This window comes from Passer montanus, unplaced genomic scaffold (genome assembly GCF_014805655.1).
Source record: "Passer montanus isolate IOZ18808 unplaced genomic scaffold, ASM1480565v1 scaffold18, whole genome shotgun sequence".
Classification (NCBI taxonomy): Eukaryota; Metazoa; Chordata; class Aves; order Passeriformes; family Passeridae; genus Passer; species Passer montanus.
In genome coordinates this window covers 14,079,723-14,098,777 of record NW_024365381.1, presented here as the reverse complement: position 1 = coordinate 14,098,777, position 19,055 = coordinate 14,079,723, and the positions used below count along the sequence as shown (strand labels likewise).

At 39.5% G+C, this 19,055-nt stretch overlaps 1 protein-coding gene across 2 annotated transcripts in view; it reads right to left on the bottom strand.

Annotated features, from left to right (window-relative positions):
* Nucleotides 1–377, bottom strand: part of FUT8 (fucosyltransferase 8) — a 97,189-nt gene extending 96,812 nt beyond the window's left edge. For both annotated transcript variants that reach the window (XM_039705397.1, XM_039705400.1), the window contains exon 1: nucleotides 333–377. The gene's annotated coding sequence lies outside the window, so the exon portion shown is untranslated. The remainder of the gene's footprint in view (nucleotides 1–332) is intronic.
* Between the last annotated feature and the right edge of the window lie 18,678 nt (nucleotides 378–19,055).

Below are 19,055 nucleotides of genomic sequence, written 5' to 3'. Positions count from 1 at the left end.
GGCCCCGCCGCCGCCCACGGTGATGCCCCGGCCGCCCGCCGAGCCCCGGCCTCCCCTTCCCCCGCCGCGCTCTCCGGCGGCCCCAGGCCCCGGCAGCGACCCTCAGGTGAGGGAGCCCACGGGGACCCGGGCACACGGCAGGGACCGGCCCCCTCCCCGCCATCACCACCCCGGCGGCGGCGGCAGCGGTTGCTGAGCAGCGCCCGAGTCGCAAAAGCGGCGGCGCCAGGCCCGGGGGAGGGATGGGGAGCGCTGGCCGGAGCAGCCCGGTCTCGCCTCGGTACCCGTTTCCCCGCCGCGGCGGCTGCCGCTGAGCCCCCGCATCCCCTTACCGGAGTGCCGGCGCCGCCGGCGGAGCCCGCGCTGCCGCTGCCACGTAGCACCGCGGGAGCGGCCGCGTTTACCCCGGCGATGGGCGAGAGCGCGGAGAGCAGCGCCCGCTGAGCGCCGCCGCGGCGCTCCCGCCCCCGCGGGGGAGCGCGGCGGAGACGGAGCGCGGGGGCGGCGTTGCGGGGCACCCCTGAACTGATCCCGCCGGGAAGGGTCCCTGCCCCGGCGGCTTTGTCCCCGGCAGCGGTGCCGAGCCGCGGCAGGGCCGCCCGCAGCCCCGGCAGCGCTGCTGCCCGCAACAGGCTGGTCCCGCCCGCAGCGCCAGCGCATCCTGCCGGGGAGCAGGCTTAGTGGTTTTAATGAAAAGATCCCTAGAAAACACAGAAATCTCACGAAATTTTCTGTACTGGGTGGAAAAGGCGTGCTCTGTGTCTGCTGGGTGACAGCAGGACTGGGGAGAGGCCCGCTCTCGTCCAAGCAGCCTTGACGGGTCCGCCTTTGTGGCTTAACAAAACCCTTCCCAAAAGTGCACATAAACGGCTGAACTCGGATGGATGCGGAGATTCAGGCGTTTAACGTAGCTATAATTTCCTAAAGATTCATCTGGGGAAGCCACGTATACTTGAAAAGTTTGCAATGTGCACTGGTAATGTTTCAGTGTGCTTGGGGACAAAACGGCGGGGAGGGGAAGGCAGCATGTGAAGTAGAAGTTGTAGTAGGAGTATGTTCGAAGACGCTGTGATTTCCGTAAAAGCCAGAGCTTGTAAGGATAGATACTTTGTAACTATCACTTCCTTTTTGCACCCCCTCCCAGAGCTCAGAAGAGCTGTCCTGCATATTGGTGTCCTGTCCTGTATTCCGTCACACTTGTCTTGCCTGGTTTATTTCACTAGCCCTCTTGTTGGTTTTTGTTTTGCTGTTTTTTTTGTTTGGTTTTTCTTCCCCAGAACTAGTAAACATTCACAAATGTGCTCGCAAGGTGTGAGACATTATGCCAGTGTCTGTTGCTTTTTCTTTTTTGACTTGATGCATTCTGGGTCAGCTGTGTGCTAACATGGAGCTTGGGGCACAACCACCACCAGCATTGTCTGGGGGATGCCAAGAAGAGTTACAATATTCTGTGCCCATAGCAACCTTCCAGAGCAATCTGGAAACGCAGAAATAATTAATATATCTTTTTTCCCTAAGGTTTTGATTCCTAACTGACAATAATAAAGATGAGTTGAGAAATTGAGTTGATAAGCAGATTGCTGATGGTTGTCAAGTGCAGAGTGCAGTTGCTAGCTCCTGTGACTGTGACAGTTGTTATACTTACTAACAATTATATTGCTTACAAATTTAGTCAAGGATTTATATTCCAAAATCCAGTTCCATAAATCAAAAACATTTTAAAAGTTAAGATATATGCAAAAAGGCCACAAGTGTGTGCAGTTCAGGGAAGGGAAGGAAGCCTTCATGCCTAGAAATACTCAATGTCAGGTTAAATGGGTCTTTGAGCAACCTGATCTGGCTGAAGATGTCCCTGCTTATTGCAGGGGTTTGGACTAGATGACCTTTAAAGGCCCCTTTCCAACACAAATCATTCTGTGACTCAAAGGTGATGATCCAGAAACCAGGGCATGGCTTTCCAAACGATACATTTAACTGTATGTTGCCTTTGCTTGGAGGATGTCACCTAAAGAAGGATTCTAAAATAAAATTGTTCAGGAGACTTCTGAAAAATGGAGATCTTGTGGTGGGTCTTTTCTGTCTGGTAGGAAAATACTATTTTCTAGACATAAATCTGATTACTAACCCTCAAAATATTAGGGCACTTTCAATGCCAACAGTTCTTAGACACAATGTTTGCTAACTGGACAAAAATCAGGCCAAAATAGATGGGCTCTTTCATTGATACACTCATGGTGATTTCAGTGGTACTTACTGTGGTGTGAAATTAAGTTCATTTCAAGTGATAGTGTAGTGCAACGAGGAAACTACTGCTGGTTTACTTGCTTTCAAGCCCATGATATTTTGTGCTACAGGCATATGATCTTAAATTGAAGAAAATTACACAGTACCATGCCCAGTATCCACTGGAGATACCAGTGGGTAAAATGTGATCAATCTGCACATAACTTGTACAGTTAGGAGGTATTTTTATTTATATTGCAGTTCTAACCATGTTATAGTACCTACTGCTATCAGCCTCATTTTTACTTTGAGAAATTTGTAATCTGAGCTGTGCTAAGCCATGACATAATGGGAGAAAGAAAATAAAATTACAAGGGAGAGAGATGAAAAGCTAGCGAGGGGAGTGCTGTCACAGAGTGCTAACATTTTACAAATGCTAAATGCAGCAGGTACGTACAATTTGAACTACATTTCCCAAATTATACTGAAATGCCAGCAGCTAATTTTATTTTCACCACAAAAAGCTCATTTCTAGGTGTAGAATGCCTCTTGTGACTCCAACAGCTTCTTCATCCCATGACCAAGGGGCAGAGACTTAGTTTGAAACGCTTGGGGAGGGAAATTCACACTACAATATGGGAGACTTTTTCACTACTATGGTTAGGAAATTAATTTTCTTAAACAATTTTAAGGTGGAGGTTTCTAGTTCTAGCTGTGGAGTGTACAGTTTCTAGTGCTCAATCTCGCAGCCTAATGAATCACTTTTACCTGATACAAACCCAAAATCTGCTGGAGTCAGCTAATTCTTTCCACTTGGCAAGAAGGTGGTAGCACTTTTACATAGCAGGTGGAATCTCAGCAGGGCAACTCTAGTTTCACTTTGATGAGACATCCTGCCACCTGTCTCAGAAGTTCTTCTGATTAGCAAAGTGAGTTAAAATGGAATGTGAAGGTATTTTGACTTTTTCCCACAAATACATGAACACACACTGAAGTCCACATTTAAACTTCCCTAGAAACAAAATTCTACTTTTGAACTTTTTCTGTGCAATGTTAACAAGTTGTCTATTCTTCACTATCTCTGAACCCCAGTGCCATAAAGCACTCTTAATGGATAACAACAACTCCTCCAAAAATACCTTCAATCCTTGTCCCTTTATATTAAATTATTAGAAGCACATTCCATTTTTAGCTATCACAATAGTAAAACTAATCTTAAAAGAAAGAATCAGCAGAGCTAGAAGGGATGTTAAAAAGTACTTCTCAGGTTTTTTTTTTTAATTAAGCATCAATTAGGGGCTTTGGCTACCTTAGGTTTTGTGGACATTTTTTATTTATTGCAGTATAACTGTACCTTGGAAATACTTCTCTTATAAAGACATCCAATTCTCCAGGTGACACCAGAGTTAAAACACACACTTATCTGAATCCTCCCATATGCAGCTTGGTGCTGCAAATTTGCTTTATTTCATACCAACTATTCTATATTATATGTTGCAGACCACTGTAAAATGGAAATACTCAAGGATCACTAAAACTTAATTCAGAACAGCAGAGTGTTACAGGTATTTTTCTCTTTGTTTGCTACAAAGAATAATACAGTTTCTAGCATAATTTATCCAAGCTTTGTTTTGTCATATGAAGTAGGAAGACATGGGTAGGTACAGCTCAAAAACCAATATATTCAAGAAAGAAATGTAGAAATTACATTTGAAAAAAATGCAACTGGAGTGGAAGGGTGTTATGCCTTTGTCCCTCTTAAATAAAGACTGTACATACTGAGGAGGATGAGTTGGGGAAAAAAAACCCAAAAATCTAAATCAGTTAATTTTTCCTCCATGTAGAAGTCTACATGTTATGATTACTCAGACACTGCACCAGTCAGGAAACTGCAGAAATGCAGCTGTAACATAAGAATTACAGAAAACGTGTCACAAGGGTTAAAGGTAGTTCAAGACACAATAGGAATGAGATTACAGAAACTGCTAATAAAACTTTAAAAAAAAATCTAGGACAATTACCAATCATTTAATATAAAACAAATTTTTTTAAGTTCTAAAGAACATTTTAAAGGATCTATCAAATGTTTCTGTTGTAGCCCTCAGAATTTGTCCTGCTTTTTCCACTATCTTGAAATCAGATCTCATACTTGTTAGGTCTCAGCTTCATGTAGAAAAGAATTTCAAGTACTTGAAACACCCCTCCCAAGTTAGTAGTGTTCTAAGAAAAGTTTTAAAACATTTTTACTAAGACATATCTGTGTCCATTAAAGGATATCATGAAAATTTATTTCTGCTTTTCCAGGAAATGTCAGCAGGTACAGCCAGTCACTCTGAGTGCACTACCAAGCAATGGTTCCTCCTCTGTGGGGGAAAAAATAAAAAAAACTGAATCACTGAGATACATTGTGGTTACAAGATGTGAGATAGTACTTCATCATAACTTACAGAAGTACTTGCAGCTGGAGAGCAACTACAAGAAACTTTTCTGTCCCATTAACCAAAACACTTTCAGTTTCCAGCTTGAAGCAGGTGAAGCCATAACAAACATTGCACAAGGACTGTTTATCTGTGCCCAAAGCATTTGACTAAAGTGTTTATATGAATCAGGATAAACGTATTCTTGCTTGACACTTCCACATTTACAATTTTTCTCCTTGAATTGTAGTCTGATTTGATGTGGCACAGCAGCTTGTTTGTGTCTATTTACTGGTTTTATTGCAAGCAAAGGCTTAAAGGTCAAAAGGAACAAAGGGCAAACACAATTAAAATATGCTGGGTAGGTTGTGTAATCAAAAAATCATATTGTGGATGTTCATCAAATATCAGAAATGCCTATGGTTATGTGGAAAATACAGTGCACAGTGGTATCTATTCTGGGGAAATGAAGCAGGGAAGCAGGGACAGCTTCACTAACAGCAGCAGTCTGTATGTCTCAGCAGAACAGAGACCATTCTTGTGTTATATTGGAAAGACAGTAATGTAAATGCTAAGGCAAAAGGATCTTCTCCATGTGTACATTCTTTCTTTAAATTGAGCCTCAAGTAGTACAGCTGTGTAAACACAGTCATTTGTCCCTGCAGATGAGTGAGTAAAATACAGATTATCCAAAACCTGTGATTTGGATTATCCAAAACTGTGCACAGTAAAAGCTACTTCAGGATTGATGTCCAACAATGTAACTTGCATTACAAGTTGGATGAGCTGCAATGTAGACACTAACACCTGAAGGTGGCCCAGCACTTCCCACTTTAAGATCTCATTTCAGTTGCTGACAGCAGAAATACTTGTTTTCATAAACTCTCAGCCCTTTGGACCAGCATTTTTAAAGCTCTGTCCCTTTTTTCTCAAGTGTCTTAAGTTTCAGAGTGACAGTTTCAAATTTGTCAGGATTATGCAGGTAAAAAAATGTGCCTTAGTTTTTCCTTTAAGAATCTATGTGTATTTAGCCAGACTACTTCTATAAGGAGGAAGGGGGAGGATATGACATTAAAAATCAGATATTTCACACCCTCAGAACTACCATATAAACAAATCAAGTTTTGCAACTAGATTTTCTTGTTGAATTTTCCAAATATGCTAACAGATATGGCCTTCTCTTTTTATGGGACCTAATATGAAACTGAATTTCTGGTCTAGCTGTATATGGAGACAAAAAGAAGGAAGTTCTCTCTCTCATGTTTCACATCATTTCCATGCATTTCTTGTCTGGAGGAGCTAGGATATCCTTACAGACAGACAAACTCATCACTTTTTCTACTGTAAAATACTAGAAGAAGCAGCATTTCTGGAGCTGAGTAGTAATTACAAACTTCTAAATATGTCATTGTGGTGTTGCTAAGATGCTAATTGCCTCAATATTTCAATGTTTCCTTGCTCAGATTTATTTTATAAGAACTGAATGCAAGACATTCAAAAGAGTGCTGGTGTCTACACTATTCTCATAGTACTTTACAGCTGTATTAATTCTCTCTTCTGGACTTCTTTCATCTAGGGAGAAAATGCACTTGTTCATCACCAACACATTTTCACGTGAAAATTTCCTATCTTTACTCAGCTGCTATTTCTGCCGCAAGAGGGAAGGGGAAAGTGCTAATTTTTTTTGAATGCTTGACTCTGCAAGAATGTTTCTTCAGAGTAGTTTTTGGTTTGTATACATCCAGAGGTGAATAAATAAAGCTACTGGGTTGCCAATGCTTTTATACAACAGGTCAAGCTCTCTTGTCGTAAGATTTTAGCCCTTGAATTTAGGTTCTTGATAACTTGCTGCGATTTATTCCAGAATGATGATTTATCTTTGCATTGGACTGGACATTAAAATTCCTACTTGCTAATTTGCTTCCTTTCTCAGATCAAGTTCCCAACCCCAACAGATTTGTGTAAATAAATGTATCATTTCTTGCAAGATTTTCAATATTGGGATTTAACAATAGCATTATCAGATAATTTCTAGGTATTCATGGAGAACAAGTGTTTATCTGAGAGCCTCATCTGTGTGCTCACAGGGTGTGGTGATTCCATTAGCTTTCCAAACAATGGATTTCCTGTGAAGGTAAACTTACACTCAAGAACAGCCCGGTCTGGTTTACAGCCTGAAATAGAAATGTGAAACATTTTATCTGTGGCTTCTAGAGAGAATACTATCGGCTTTTCAAATAATAACCCCAGCTGTCCTCTTTCTGAGCACGGCCTTTGCAAGAGGTTTGTGCACAGAGTTTCAGAGAATGAGCAGCCAATAAATGATGTGCTGGAGAAGGACAGTCTGCTGCACTGGCCTGGCATGTCACGTGGAGCTCTGCTGCATTCTGGACATAAATACTTCTGTAAACTAAAACTAGGCAAGACCAACACATTTTATTCAATTAAGCTTTCATTAGACTCAATTATTTTGTTTTCCTTTTGACTAATTTATGTGAATTTATTATTACATCAGTAGCTGCAATTGAAATAGTTCTTAAATTTCCCAAGGGCATTTCATTGTTATTGCGTCTATCAGCATTTGGCGCAAATGGAAAAACAGCTAATAAGCAAGCAAATCAATTTCTGGGTGCAATTTACTTATCAGCCCATTCTCACATCACATGTCCCACATGTAACTTGAACGACCAGTTTTTCCTTCCATTAGCAAGTAGATTAAGAAAAAGGATCTACCTCCCAGCAAGCACCAGATAAGCCAGATACTGTACCCCACCTGGAAATTTAAAAGTCATATGCAGGGCCTTCACTAGAGTCTCATTCCTGTTTGTAGCAGCATTGACACAAAGACAGTGGCTAACAATTAAATACGGCTTTGTATCTCATTTAAAAAAACCCAAAAAACCAAAAACAAACAACAAAAAATAAATAAAGCCTTCACTTCCACCAGCTCTTCTACAGTCGAAGTAAAAGATCTACTTGCAAGTTGATCTGGAAGAGGGTCCTGCTACAGTGATAGATGTGCTCAAGACTTTATTTCTAACTTATTAAACTGCATTAACTCCGGGGGAAAGAAAAAAAAACAAAAAAACCACAAAACCAAAACCAAACAGACAAAAAAAACCCCAACCTCCAGATGGTTAAAAACATACCAGGCTCTTTGCTGGGAATGAAAGGCTGTAGGGAATGAAGGGCTGTTGTTAGCAAGCTACTCTGGTATGCCCGTCTGTGTTGTTTCTCCACCAAATGCCGAGGTTGTTTAAGGTTCTGCTTCTAACATCCAGCATTCCCACTTGGTGGCAGCTCCCTTAGTGTCCCACTGTAATCACAAAACTGTCAGCTAGTGGAGAGAAACAAAGCTTTTGTCAGTAATGCTCAGAGGCACTGCACTGTTACCAGGCTTTAGAACTGGCTATCTCATTTTGTAGTTTTCTCTGGATTCCTTTGATAATCAATTTACTTCTAACCTTTAAGAAGGAAAATGATTCAATATAGTTAGAAAAGCCAAATAATTAAGGCTTCTCTAGTAATTTTGAAAAAAATTATATTGCATTATATGAAGAATTGAAACTGTTTTCCTTGCTAACCTTTCCCCTTTCTTGAATTAACATTCAAGTGGTTTCTTCAGAGCATCTCTAGCAATCAGCCAGGGGGGTTAGATTCCAGTAATATACAGGTACACTTTTTGTGAAGTCTGATAGTTCTTAGATTAAGTATGTAAGCATTGCCTAAGGCAGCCCTCTCTCCTCAATTGTGCCAGATTAAGCTGAGTTGTTGCAACGCCTTTTAGCAACACAGAAAGCAGCAGAGCAAGGCCCAGGTTAGGACCTGGTTACTGTCAAAGGCAGCTACTGATCTGGCCAGGGCTGAAAGAGGACTAAAAGACGTACTTTTGCTCTCTAAGCAAATATGTGTTTGGCTACTGTAGTAGTGTTAATTTGCACTAATCGTAAGCAATCTACTGTTTGCAAGCTTTTTCCAGTTCTGAGGTAAAATTTGGACATAAATATGGTACATGTGTGAGATTAAAATTTATTTTCTCCAAACTGGTAGCACGAAACTTTAATTTGCACAGGGAATCAAGAGATAAGCGGTTTGGGAATTATGCCCAAACTAATTTGGGAATTATGCCCAAAAGTCTGCAGTACATAAGTACAGATTCCTACCTCAAAAGGACTCAAAATGGGTGAGCCTCTTTTTGTGCTCTTTCCTTCCCCTGTATGCTGCAGATGGTAGATAGACTGAGCTAGGAACACATATATAATCTATCTAGTCTTATCTTAGGAGAGGTAAACTAAAATTCTTTCCTAATTCCACCTAACTGAATTTATCTTTGCAGGGTGGCCACAGAACAACTGATAAGTTGCAGCATTTTACTCCACCCTCTATGATGGCTAGTGAAGCAAAGCAATCTTATAAAGCCAACATGGTCTACATTTATATTGTGTTCAAATAAGGCTTGCTATTTGTCTGAACTCAGAGAGTTGCCTCCAGGGAAGAGTTGAAGAAAGCTTAGCTCCTGTGTCATTGGAGACATCAAGGGTGAAAAGTTTACATAATCTTTTACAAACATGTTTTAATACAAATTATTACTTCCTTTTGATGTTTCTATTTCCTCTTGATCCTACAGCCAAGTTCATATTTGATAAGAGAAATAGGAGTGCCATGAGAGAGAACTGGTAAAAATTGACAAAAGTAAATACAGCTTAAACACTGAGGAGTCAAAAACACATTAATGGCAGCACAGATCTTGGAGCAGAAAGATTTATGTAACAGGGTTCAATCATTCCAGTGCTCCTCTATAGCAATGCCATAAAGGATGGTCACAATCCAGAAAGCCTTCAGACCTGTGGTAATTATTATAAGATTGTTTTTTATTATTTTCTCCTTCACACTTGAGTAACACAAAACTTTACATAGCTAAAATAATGCAATTAGAGAATTAAATAATAAATTGTATTGTTATAAAGTACCTGCACATGTATTCCCAATCACTGCAAATGTGTCAGTCAGTCAGTCAAAACGCAAAAAGGATTTGGATGCATAAGCAACTTAGGAGTACTTTCTAAAGGCAGAGTCCCAGAGGGTGACCCACAGCAGCTCGTGGAAAGGCCTGTGTGTGCTCATTTGACTGACATTATATTTTACATAACCAGGGTAAGAAAAGCAGCTTCTGTTCCCACCTAAACAAATGATACAGGTCATGTTGCATCTGCCAATGACTTCTCTGAGTTCTGTGTGGCAGTCAGCCATACCTCACTCATCATCAATACAGCTGTAAAAATATGTACAAAACCTTTGACCATTGCACATCTTAAAATAGTAGAGCTGTTCTTGTTAACAAATTTCTAAATATTCTGAATCAGAATATGCACATGTAAAAGAACATTTTAAATCTCTACTGTAATAGTTTGAAATGTTTCAAAATATCCACTGGCATGAACAAAGTAGCTGCCACTGCCAGAAATTATTATTGGTCCCTAGTGAAGAGAAACTTTCGTGCTATTCTGTTACTCTGAGTGTGGGTAGTCTTTTTCCAAAGAAAGATAAATATGTGAAGTGGCTGGAAGATAAACATGTGAAGTGTCTTTTGCTAGTTTTGCTGGATAATCATGCAATTCATGCAATCTGCCTTTCACCAAGACCAACTGCCTCCTTGGGCTGAAGTACCTATGAGCTTCACCAGCACTGTAAAACTGATCTGGATTTCCTGTCTAAATCTTATTTTTTTTTCCAATCCATTCTTCTCCAACTTATTCTGCCCAGATTTTAAATTTGGTTTTTGTCTACTTTTGAAATTTTGTGCCAAGTAAATGGTAACACTCGACTCCATCACTCTGATGGGCCGGTGTGGAAGTGGTGTGCTGGAGTGCGTGGCTATAGTGTAGCTGTGCTACACTATAACCCATATACCACTATAACCCAAATACCCACTTCAGCTGTTAACCCATACCTCCGGCAGGGCAGCCGCACAAACCCTGACACATTTTGTATACAATAACCTGCCAGCATAACCCCGCTGTCAGATATACCTTGCAAATGTAGACAAATATGGTTACACTAGATGAACTGGAATTGAAGATGTTTCTCCTGTCAGCTCTGCTGTTGGTTTTTTGTGTGAACTTTGATCACTTTATAACTTATTTATCATTACTTTTCCTGTTCTCATCTGAAGAATGGTGAGATAACAACTCTCCTAAAGGCAGCGAGCCAACGTGTGCTGAAGAGATCTGAAATCATCAGATAGAAGGTGGCTCTCACAGGACAGCAATGGGATGTATCAAATATCGATGCTACAGTTTCTTTTTAAATAGCATTGGACACTGGATTTTCATCAGAATTTATTGGAAAGTTTTATTTCTCTGTTGGCATGACAAAGATGTTCTTTTATTGGTATCTTGGGGAGGTTAATTGCATTGGAGTGTTTTGTCTTAAAGTTCAAACCTTCAGTGAATGCAGGCAAGCTGCTTTTTTATCATAAGATTTCATCACACACCCTGTTCCTGGGGGACTTTTTGGCTGTTAATAGTCCTATTGGTTCAAATTTTATTTCAGTAGATTTTATATTCTCTGGTATTGCCACCTCTTTTCAACTCTTGAACTCTTACAGACATGCACCCTGTGTAGGCTCTTGAATGTAGGTTTTATTGAACAGGTGAAATATTTACTGAGCAGTAATAAGCCCCATACAGTGCTCAGTAAATGACACATGTATATTGTTTTGGAAAATGCTCCGAGATCCTGCAGGGTGAGGAGTTGAAAATACTCCCTGTTACATAGATGGCTTTGCATAATGGACCTCAGGAACTACAGAGTCAGTTTAGAAGCCAAAAGAGAATACAAGACCACACTTCCCAAAATGCTGCTGCGTGCACACCTGGGGAATGCTCCATGGCTACCAGTTTTCTAAATGAAAATGTCAGAAATGTGGACATAGAACAATATAAGTATAATCCCTGTGTTCCTGTATCAAGCTCCGTGCAGCTTTTTTCCACCTGACACACTGTGTGCATTTTTAAATAAGGCTTCACAAATTAGACGATCATGTAGCACAGAAGGCAGTTCATTGCAGGAGGCTAACCAGCTTAATTCCAGCTAATGGTATGGTTTTGGCAGTAATTTCATAAGGAGTTGGTCCTTTTCCTTGACATCAAGAGGAAGATATGGCCCAGAATCCACACTGAGGGGTGTGAGTGACAAATAGTTTGGAAAAGGTTTACATCCTATGCCATGCATAATTTAGGGAAACTGGTAGAAACTTATTATTTGATAACTCATCTGATTGTGTAAGTAACTAAGAGACAGTAGCATAGGCACTGATGTCCCAAGCTGGCACTATGAAATAGCACAGAAGTAGTGAATTTATTCTGGAAGTGTTGGAAACAATAGAACCTCATAGTAATTTTAATTAGTGGTCTTAATTAACTTCTAAATTAATTGTTTGCTTGTAACCTATATTATATATATATAGTTGTCATAAGCAGCTAGTGTGGGAATAGAACTTGGGAAAATTAATGAAACTTTAAGTTTTGCTAAGCTAACCTTGATATGCTGCAATGAACAAGGCCTGGTAGAGAATGATGTATTATTGAAATTGGATACAAAAAGCACAGAATTCATGGACTACAAGGACATTTTGCAGAAAGCAAAAGATAGAGAAGGAGCTAATAAAGACTCAGTATATGGGTGCTGAAAAGTCCCTACCTGGAAAAAATATTAAAAGACTGAAAAATATAAACTAATTAGCATGAGAAATGAGAAATCAATAACCAATAGAAATCATAATACTGATTAATGAAGGACAATTATGTCATTTAGGACCAATGAACACTGATTTCTTTGTTTGCTAAAAACATAAATAAGTGAATGAGTTTTGTATCTGCATGTGCATAGAGGCTGGAATTTTGTTGGTCACACACAACGCCTCCAGGCTAAGAATAAAGTAATGCCTCACTCACTGACACTAAAAAGACAGTGTTAGAGAGTCTTATTTGCCCTGACAGTTTCGGAGGATTTGGTAGCTCAAACATCCTTCAGCATTCAGGGCCCTGCCTCTGCTGTGAGTTGCTGTAGCCTCTCAGCATTCCCTGTGTCTTCTGAAGACACTGCTGAAGGTTCCCTGTAAGCTGAGACTAACAGAGCAGTGGCAAAGAAAGATTTGCAACTAGCCAAAGAAACAAACAAGCTGTCTGCCATAGCAAATGTCTCCATACTCTATTCAGTAATAAAAGGCATTTAATTAGTTAAATGTGAGTCTATATCCCTGGTCAACCTTTAATTTCACTGCCTTAGCAAAATCTGCTGGTTAAAACTGGACATCTGTATCTCTGAAAGAGTGGAAACTATGATACGACAGCAAATTCTCCAGGCTCTCACATTCTACCCAAAGTTTACTAAGCCAAAAGGAAGCTAAAATCCGTTCTCATAAAGGCATACAATTTGGCTCAAAAGGCAACAAGGAATGACAGAGTTGTTTTATATCTTAAATGTGAAATACAGTTTGTCATGTGACAGGTTTGAATGCAGAAGTCAGTTATCTGACTTGCTTCCTGTTTAATATTATCTTGTTCAGAAATTGCAAACAAGATCTTTATTGCATTATTGTCTCAGGTGACTGTTCAAACTACTGAAAAGGGGCATATGTGTGGCTCAAAGTTAATATTTATGCACTGAATTCATGCAATAGAACTGTGACCAGACCTACAAAGCATAGCCCAGCTGTGCACTCCGTGCGCCAGTTCCTTGGGTGGTGCTTGCACTGTTGCAACATTGCAGTGCTAATATTCCCCAAAGCTCTTGCTGGCAGTTTTAAGGCATGATGTAACAAATCTTCTGCGAGTGGAATGCTGCCCAGCTCTGAGGTAGTTTGCTTGGTTTGGTTTTGACTTCTGCATAAACAATTTGCATGTTGATTTTTAACATGGTAATTAAAAAGGCAGACTGTGCCTACACCTTTTCCTGTTTCTTCCACAGACTCCTTGAATAAAGCATTTAGTCAGCTTCACTTTGCTTATTTTATGATCTTCCTTTGTTTCAATACAGTTCACATTTAATTTGAATGCTACTGAACATTTCTTCCAAATGTACACAATGTAAAGGACTTTTCATTTATAGAGGCTACTTGTCCATGCCAATCACTGTTGAAATATGCTGTGTTCTCATACTACCCATGGAATAAATTACATGAGGCACTCCTGTTTCCATAATCCAAATTCTCACCTGATCAGTAATATCAGACCAAAATCAATTGGCAATAGGCCAAAGTCCAAAAAGGAGAAAACACAGCTCTACTTTGTTTTACAAAGTTCTCTTTATCATTTAATTCTGTACAGAGATTATATTGAAGATTCAGGTTATTGATTATCTTTAAGGTAGGCTACAAAAGTTGTAAAAATCTTCAAACACCTATTAAATTTATATCTTCATCAATAAACAGAAAGGCAAATCCCCAGTGACAGCTTCATTTGGTCTAAACAGAGCTGCTTTGAAAACAACAAATTTACGGATTTGCATCATTCCAGAATCAGACATACATGTACACAAAATATACAGAATTTAAATATTTCCATGCAATAGAAGCTGTAGAGTCAGCTGTTCTAAAAGCTACCAAACAATTTCTGTTATGAAAGGGCAGAAAGGTCTAATCTAGCAGTAATGCTGAAAGGAAAAAGGAAATATTTCCATTTAGATCACGATTTAAATTAGTTAGGGCTCCCATGTCTGGAAAAGAATGGATTGGATTTGGTTGGATTGGGTTGGATTGGATTGGATTGGATTGGATTGGATTGGATTGGACTGGGTTGGACTGGATTGGAGGGGACCTTTCTGGTCATCTAGAGTAGAGGCTAGCAGCAGCCAGGTTCAAAGCAAACAAGAATGGTAATTTTTCATGTGACAGATGGTGGAGCTGTGGAATATCTTACCACAATTGCACATAGTAAAGCTCACAGGGGCACAAAGAGAGGTCTTCTAAGGGTTACTTAAGACTGCCAAACAACATTCAGCCCAAGGAAAGATGGCTGGAAACAGCTGGAGTTCAGGAATGTGTTAGGAGAAAGATCATTCCTGCCTGCCTTGTGCTTTTTTCCTGGGCCTCTCTGTATGGCCAGTGCTGACATGGGGCACTGGGCTAGCTGGGCCTCTTGTCTGACCCAGTACATCCAGTACAGGTTCTTAGATGATTCAGGTTCTTGAGTGAAAACATCAGTGATGGGTTTCAGAGTAAATGAAGCCTTACCTCCTCAACCCCATGTAAAGGTAAGCTTAAGCATCTCTTCCTATTCTAGAGCAGCATGCTACCAAATAAGCCTGTTTTACAATTTGTTGCAAAATGAGCCCTCATAATCACAGCATGGCAAAATCTGCATATGCTTATTTTTAATCAAATAAATTACCAACAAGTGCAAATTTGAAATACCAGCAAATACGTAGCCTAGTAGTCTGACATCTTCACACTCTGGCTAATTGATTTCTATGTAACCCCAAAGAGTTAATTATACTTTATATGATACACAGAATACATAACTGTTGGTATTCAAAAGTGTCACCACCTTGAATTTATGTTGGTTATGTTTTTCTTGACTGAGTTATGCAATTACTCAAACAATGACAAAAACTTACATGATGGTGTGGTATAAAATCGTCTTCATGTACTAACAGGAGAAAGAGAGAAAAGGGATAAATAATTAGGAAACCGTTTCCTAAACAATTAGGAAAGCTTTGATGCAAATTTGATTTGCATTCAAATTGCTTTACTTGTAAAGTGAGGTGACTCCATCATCACAAGTCCTGCTGCAGAGTGGTCTGGGGAAACCATTAACACACTAACAGAGACTAATGGGCTTGCCCGAAATGAGTAATCAGTGCACAATAAAGCAGGAGATAAATCCACAGCATCTCAGCCAGCTTGCAATAACTATTATAGTCTATTTCCACATGCAGGAAAAAATTAATGTCACAGTATCTTATACCTGACAACTTAGACTTACACAAAGTCATAAGTAAGTGACAGACACTGTGAGAAGTATCATGGTCTCTAACTGCTAAAAACCTTCTCTCTGTTGTCTAAAAATCATCTTTAGTCACCTGAAGTCTTTCCACCTTCACGTACAGACAACATTGTAGTTGCTCATATGAGGCACTGCACAGAGGTTATTTTAATAAGGAAATTTTGCATATACAGAAAAAACATTTTTCTTTGAAATACACTTTCAAAGGGGGAGGGCTGTGTTGGGTTTGACTGGAAGAAAGCCCACGTCTTTGAAAGTCATTCAGCTTGTCTTCTACAGACTGTTCATACACAAGTGGCATATCCGTGAAGAAGCACAGTGGTTCCTTGGTTTGTAAACCAGGGGAGAAGAAAAACATCTACCAACACCACCACACTGAATTCTCAGCCTTAGGAATAGGTAGAAAAAACAGATCCTCAAAGTCAGTCTTGTTACGTGAACTCACCTTTGCAACTCCGGGAGAGTTTTCAGGGAAGCTGCAGACTCGGTATCTGTCTTCTGCCAGCTTTATGAAATGAACAATTTCCATTCAGTGGGTGTACTTGGACACGTATGCACCCTGAATAAACAGATCACCCACAGACTCTACAGTATCTTTTACAAGTATCATTAAAATCAACTCCAAATCTCAAAATGGAGATTAATCAAAAAGATGTTGTGATGATACTGAAGCTGGTTCAGTGGTCTGTCTGGCCCACATATAGTGGTCACGTATTCCCAAACAGCCCAGACCCAAACAAGAACAAAACAAACTGTGGATTAAATATTTTGCCCATCTTCTGGTACAAGCTGATATGGATCTTATTTGTATTTATGAAAGAATTAAAGTCATCTCAGTAATGCCACATTTCATTCACTATGCATTTGCAGGTTAGCTATCAGGTAAAATCTGGTTTTCAGAGTAGATTTTGTTAAAAGCCTCCATGAAAACCAGCACTATATCTTTACTCTTTAGATGGGTTTGGCTTACTCTTGTTCTTGCTCAGACTGTTAAATAAAAGAGGAGCTTACTGGGATGCAGTGCTATAAAACTGGGGCATTTACTATATCCTTTTAGCAATTTTTAGTCCTAAATTATGTATAGACACTTCATCTTATTATGGATCTTTGTAGGATTATGACCCAGAGAACCCTTGCTTTGAAAGGAATATATGGCAGAGAGGTAAGGCAAAATCCTGGCTTAAATACTGTTAAGAGCTGTTGAGTTCACCTCATTTGGCAACATTTTTCAGCAACCCTGGTTGCATTGCAGTTTGTAGCTATAGTTATTAGTTATTACATTTCCTACAGTGTCTTATATTAATACAGTAATACATGTGAAGGTGACAAAGAAGGGCTCATTGGCCAAAAAAAGATAGTGGGTAGTAAGCAAGAGGAGAACTGTTCACAAACTGCTGGGTCACAAACTGGGGGCACGAAATACACACAAGGCAGCACTCTGCTCAAAGAGACAGAGCTGCTTGTAAGAGAAAAACCTACTGTAAGGAATAACAAAAAAACAGACACCCAGACAGTGTTACTTCATGGAGTCAGAAGTCCAGGAAAAGAGTTTGTATATCAAGTTTTCTTGTATGTACACCAAAATAAACCACAAGCAATTTTGTGTAGATAATTTCTAGCTTCCTCTAGCATGCATGTTAATTATTGCAAGTGTTTTTAATTAATCAGAATTTTAAATATGGGAAACATGCTTTATGCAATAGTAATGGGGTTCTACAGAAGCTTAAGCTTTCAACTACTCGAAGTACAACATAAAAAGGTTGTGTTCCATTTTAATTTACTATTCAAGGCTTTGCTATAATTTTGTGCAAACAGGCAATGAGGGACCACTAAAATGCAACTAGTCTTGCTGGCACAACCCTGCAATGAATTTAACATAAAGGTCTGTTTCTCTAATGCTAATTTAGTGAGGCTATAATCTGAAAGCAGAAACAGATTTAAATGAGATAATGGCAGAGGTTTATACTGCTTTTATTTTCTGCTATGGAAGATCTGGGGAAAATATTCCACCAAAGTGGTTGCATTTCACTCAATTTCCTGGATAAATTTTATTGAATAAAATCCTACAAATTTAAAAGGAAATGCCAGAAAATTGAAATCAACAACAAACAGAAAACTGAAGAAAAACAAAATAAATCAAGTGAGGAAAGGTTTGGCATTCAGTCTAGGGGTAAGGGAGATTTTGAGAAGACTTAAGAATATAAGGCAATAAGGCAAGTATGCTTCTTTACAGTTTTCACTAAAATAGTCTGGAGCAGAGAATGAACATTGTGATATCTGAGGTACAAAATCAGTGCTATTGAGATGATATTAATCAAATTACCCTTTTCTTCCAGCAGCTGATTCAGTGTGTCTGCAATGTCTGCTGGATTCCACTTGAAATGTTCATATGTAGAAGATTCTCTTTGACAAAATATGTAGGCCTTTTATTTTTGTTTAACTATGTTTATATGGACCCATAATTGCTTCCCCTTTCTCATGCGTGTTTCATACAGTCAATGTTTCCTGTAACTAAAGTAGGCACTTTTTAACTACTTGCCTGCACAGACTGTAGAAAAATAGTGACCTGAAGAATCTCTCCACATTTCACTGCAATTACATAACCATTACTATTAGCCTCAACTGCTACCCACTCCCACAAGCTATTTTATCATAGACGGATAATTTCATGGTTCCCTACAAGCAGTGCATAAGAAGCAGATTGTGACTTAACAGCAAGTAACTATTCGACCAAAACACTAAAATTTGATGGCAATTACATGAATGGTAGTACATTACAAGGCAGCCAGCTATTACAAATTTAAGCATAAACTGCTCTCCACACAATAGGTTTTGACACATATATTAAATAATATTTTGAGAAGCTTTCTTTTTCTAGCCTGACATAAAGACTAAAATCCAGGTAAAAAACAATATTTCAAAACTCTCCACCTATTGGTCAGAACTGAGGTTATTGCCTGTCAATTATGATGTGCCCATTTATCTCATGTTAGTGCACAAGCTCTGGTCTGATCTGATGGTACACAAGCAACCTATAATTTCCTTGCTCCTATTTACTTGATTTCCTTTTGGTCAGTTTAGGTAGGAAACTGGGAGCTGAACCTACTGTCACTCAGGAGCTCTTACTCGTTGTGGAAATGAAGCTATCTGTCGTAACTCTGTACCTGTAATACTTCACAGGCTGAAGTACTAAGAGAATTTTCTGCAGAAATTGCTCAGGGCAAAATCAAATTCTCACTTAGTACAGGATCTTAATTTCACTCCTATGCAGGCAGTTGTGTGTGGTCTCTGGATTTATGAAATACAGTGATTGAAAATTCTGCTGGAGAGATTGCTCTGTGTGCTCCTGGACTGAAAATGAGGAGCATCCCTCATAACAAGGCCCACTAGAGAGCATCTATTATCTGCT